The sequence below is a fragment of the Bison bison genome, unplaced genomic scaffold (genome assembly GCF_000754665.1).
Source record: "Bison bison bison isolate TAMUID 2011002044 unplaced genomic scaffold, Bison_UMD1.0 scf7180017864478, whole genome shotgun sequence".
NCBI lineage: Eukaryota > Metazoa > Chordata > Mammalia > Artiodactyla > Bovidae > Bison > Bison bison.
The window spans coordinates 738,443-743,668 of NW_011495038.1; the positions used below are offsets into that span (position 1 = coordinate 738,443).

Sequence of the window (5,226 nt, forward strand, 5' to 3'; positions counted from 1 at the left end):
CTTTTTCCTTAGCCTCTAATACACCGCACACTGACCGACATTTCCTGAAGGCTAGGTGGCCTAGCGGTGAGAACTATAGGGCTTTTCCTCTTCAGTGGGTGTGGACACAAGAGGTAACAAGGGTGGCAAGTTGCCAAGGGTGTCTTTAACAAGAGAAGTAACCCCAAAATCCCAAATTGTAGGAACTGGTTAGAAAAAAAAAATCGCATAATTTGTTAAACTTTTGTTTTTAATCTTGTCATTGCTTCCAGTGTTCCAGAGATAATTCGGTTTAAATATAATCAAGAATGGCTCATAATTTAGTCAGTATTTTTATTCCTTATGAGAATAAAATTACAGCCAGTCCTAGGCAAATTTTTTCTCTCAGGGTCCCAATTCTAATCTTGGACCTCAGCTCCTCAAATTTTCTATTAATCTGAAGATAATGATTATCATTCATTAATTAAGTGAAGGAATCATTCTATAGCATTTGAAATATTCAGACAAAAAGTGCTATGTGAAAAAAAGATATGTTAGCTTAATCAGTCATGCAAGAACTGACAGGAAATATTCTCATACCTTACTTTTGCTGTACTGCTATTTTAGACCATGAAAATGCCTTTTAAAATTTCCTTTTATATAAGTCTCAGAGTCAAAAGCTGACTGGCCATTGCCATGGAGACAGTTCTATTTAAGGTACTATATTAGTCCTTTCCTCACAGAAGGAGGATAAAAAAGTGGTCAATAAAAAAGCATCACTCTCCATGGTTGAGAATTAAGTCAGTAAAAATGCTTCTTGGGCAGGCAGCATAGAGAAATTTGGGAGTGGGGTAGGAAGGGACAATTTAATATGGTCCATTACTCTTCCTGAGTAAGATCAACACAGGTTAAATTTTAGTACTAAAAGCAGAGAAAGTATGAGGAAAACTCCATTTCCTCAAAATTAGATGCAACCAGATAGCAAAATAAAATTTCTTATATTCACTATCCTAGATAGAACTGCAACTAACTGAAATGATCTTTCCTTTTCAAAGGGTAATCTTTTTTATTCTTTTCATCTAGCTAGGGCCCATGTATAATTCCTTAAATTTGCTTTAATTTTCAGGCTTCCAGACATCCCATTTGTAATTGAAGAGTAAGCTACCAGTTTACAAGTAAAAAAATATATATATTCATAATTCATATACATATTTAATCTTGTCTAAGAGACTCAAAACTATTAAAAAAATGTGCCTATTTTAAATCTGTCTTGGAGACAAATATAGTCATTTTTCCTTCTATTTAAGAAAAGACATTCAAGATAATTTTATTTTCCATGAAAATAAAACATCAATCTTCCTTGAAATAAAAGTAACCGAAGATGGTAAAACCCATCAGAGTCTACCAATGTTAGCACTAAAACACTTATTTTTATGTAGAGGAGGGATTCCAAGAGATATTTTCACTTGATTTCAGTCATAAACAAGTTTACAAAATCCATCTTTTTTTTTCTTAGAATTCAGTATCTGGCAACAATATAATGATATATTTTTCTCAAGGTGAGAGAATATTGTACCTAAAAGTCTGAAATCTATATTTTTTAAAAAGGCAAAAGAAATCTTACTGATTTTCGAGCTGGTACTTATCATTATTATCTCTAAAAAGTAGAGATTTAGTATTGACTTAATTGGAAACAATTTCTTCCTTTTATGATATTTCTCAAATAATTGATAACACATACTGAACATAAAATGGATATATAAATTTTAATTTGCAGAAGTATTTAGTTATTAATCCTAGATTAGCAATTTTCAGTCCAAGAGTGCTTCATGATCACCTGAGGGTCTTATTCAAATCCAGATTGATGGGTCCCTCCTCCAGAATTTCTAATTCAGCAGGTCTGGGATGGGGTCCAAGAATCTGTATTTCTAACAAAAGTCCCAGGTGATGCTGATACTGCTGGTTCCAAGATCACCCTTTAAGAACCATTGTCATAGACCTTAAACAAACTTCTCAGACTAGAGAAGTTATTCCTTATTAATAAAATACTTCAATCTTTCCCCAAATGAACTATTTTAAATAGAACAACATCTTCAGTCCCTGGGGAAAAACAGTTAATCACAGCAATTTGGAGAGGCTATTCATTCAATCAAGACTATGTTAATTCCTAAAAATTGCTATCTAGTGGCTGGATAACTGCTGTGAGGTTACAGTGACATTCAGGAAAATAAACCCCTGACCAGCAATAAATAGCTTGTGTTCCCTGTGAATCCTAGAAAAACAAGTATCTACTATTAAATCATGCAGAGGAACTTAGTACTTGAATGTAAATTTTTCTTAGAAATAACTGCAAGCCAATTATGCCAATTACATAGGTTCCAGAAAAATGTATGTGTATTGAGTTTCTGTGAGTCCAGTGTAACTTTTCCACTGATTTACATCTTCATTTTAGAAATCTTTGATCTTGGATTGATTGATCCACAACTGACAACACATTATATATATATATTTTTCTTTGTGTCTCATTTTAATGTAATGAAAGACATCATGGATATAGACAGAGACACTGAGGCAGGCACAAATAATATGAAAACGGACTTGTTCCTTCTGTGACACTGTTACTGTTGGCATTTGGGTTTATCTAGTTGGCAACCCACCCCAGTGTTCTTGTCTGGAGAATCCCAGGGACGGGGGAGCCTGGCAGGCTGCCGTCTGTGGGATCAGACACAGACGACAGACACAGACACAGTCTATGTCGGACACAGAGTCGGACACAACTGCAGTGACTTAGTAGCAGCAGCAGCACTTAGGAGATAATCTAGGTTTGGGTTTGTTGCTACTTTGGTTATCCTTCAATGTACCACATGCTTTACCCATCTCTAATAATGCCTTGGACAGCACTTTATATTTTAGTTTTCACGTGCTCTACAGCTCTGTCAGACAGTTAATTACCCATAAACACTAAAATGCATTAAAATGACTATAAAGATAGAATAAAAAGAAAAGACCTTTTTATAGTAACAATGTGCTCCTCTCCTTTTTTATGGTCATGAAAAGCATACCTGTCACTGAACAAAAAAAGTGATGGACAAGTCCGGAGTTCTAGAGGACAAATTACTTCATTTTTATGACATTAGAGTACCTTTCAGGAAAGGTAACACAGTGGTTTGTTAAAAGCTAAAGTTACTAAATGCACACTGCCACATAAGATTCAAATTTTACTGGCACTCTAAAAGACGCAACACCCTATAGCACACTGGTGGCAGGATCCTCAGTTTCTCAGTAAGAAACAGCTTCTATAAATATCTGAAGTTAAATGAAGCTATCATCCAGGTAGTCATTAATTTTCAGTTCTTTCCATTCACCATTGTGGCAAATACATTCCCTGCAGAATCTTTAGTACAGACCATTAATAAAGGAAGAAACAGAAAAACATATAGACGTCATGTACTTACCATTAGAAGTTTAACATCAATTAAAAGTAAAATATTTTCCATTAATGGCTGCTTAGACATTACGGAAATTTGTTTTTTTTTTAATCAAGTGCATAAGATTCAGGATTACTTCATAAGATAAAAGAATCAGAATGATCATTTTATATCAATACATGGGTTTTGTAATTTAATTTCCTGTATATAATCATAACCAAGCAATTGTAACAAGGGCTGGTCAAGAGAACTCTCTATCAGATTTAGTTTGAAGGACACATTACTAAAATGCATAGCTACCAATCATCATTTCAATGAAAACTCTGATTGACTGACCAGGGTTTGAATCTTGCCCAGGACACTGGCTGGGTCATTGCCGTGGGTATCAATAGATCTCAACCACGGAAAACATCACATACTGATGCTTCTAAAATGTGTGATTTGGATAAATGGTGTCAATATTATATTCACTGATCAAATGCTCAGTGTGAAAATTTTTTTAAGTTCATCTCCATAATAAGTATTCTGAATAGCTAATGATTTTCCATGCTTAAATTATTGACAGTCATCACTTCCACTCACCATAGAAGGGTTCTGTTTTGACAGAATCATCCTCCCCTCACACAGCCTCCAACACCAACATTCAGGTATCACTGCACTCAGATACCACCCTTGTCAGCTATGGACCATGTATTTTTCTCAAGTGTCACTCTGTGCATGTTTGTGGAAGGTAGGTAGGGAATCAGGACTTTAATGGAATAAGACAATGAGGTCAACACTTTAAAATTATTTACTATAAAAACTACAGTTTTTATATTTTTATATTTAATTATTTACTATAAAAACTAGTTTTACAGCTAGTAAACGAGCTGCGCCGCCGGTGATTCCGGAAGAAACAAGAGCGCGGCGTGAACATGGGGAAGCAAAAGAAAACACGGAAGTATGCGACCATGAAGCGAATGCTTAGTCTCAGAGATCAGAGGCTTAAAGAAAAGGATAGATTAAAACCGAAAAAGAAAGAAAAGAAAGATCCCAGTGCACTCAAGGAAAGAGAAGTCCCCCAACACCCTTCCTGCTTATTCTTCCAATATAACACACAGCTGGGCCCACCTTACCACATCCTGGTCGATACCAACTTTATCAACTTTTCCATTAAGGCCAAACTGGACTTAGTGCAGTCAATGATGGACTGTCTGTATGCCAAGTGTATCCCTTGTATAACTGACTGCATAATGGCTGAAACTGAGAAATTAGGGCAGAAATATAGAGTGGCTTTAAGGATTGCCAAGGATCCAAGATTTGAACGATTACCGTGTACACACAAAGGAACCTATGCAGATGACTGCTTAGTACAAAGAGTAACTCAGCACAAGTGTTACATTGTGGCCACAGTTGACCGGGACCTTAAACGAAGAATCCGGAAGATCCCTGGAGTTCCCATCATGTACATTTCTAACCATAGGTACAACATTGAGCGGATGCCAGATGATTACGGAGCCCCTCGGTTCTAGTGAAAAGGGAAACTTTGTCCACCTTCCTTTGACCTGTTTTCTCTTTTGCAAGTTCATTAAACATGCTATAGTGTGAATTACTATTGCACTCACCCACTTGCTCTATAATGAGCTGAGTTACAGTTAAATATACTCACTTTTTAATGTTAAAAAAAAAAAAAAAACTGTACTGCCAGTTTGTAGTCGTAAGGAACGTCTATGGAGTTACCATATACGCTCTTTATGTGAGACCTCAAAGATAGTAAGAGTTAACAGAGCTCTGAGATCCTAACACGGGTTTTCTGACCAGCACAAAAAGAGATTCTTAATTAGTTATGCATTAAGACATA

The 5,226-nt window shown here is 35.8% G+C and overlaps 1 pseudogene across 1 annotated transcript; it reads left to right on the forward strand.

The window, feature by feature from the left end:
- Window positions 1-2,698: 2,698 nt before the first annotated feature.
- On the forward strand, window positions 2,699-4,978 carry LOC105004493 (annotated as a pseudogene). Its single transcript, XR_827224.1, has one exon. The product of XR_827224.1 is annotated as an rRNA-processing protein FCF1 homolog pseudogene (transcript).
- Window positions 4,979-5,226: the final 248 nt, after the last annotated feature.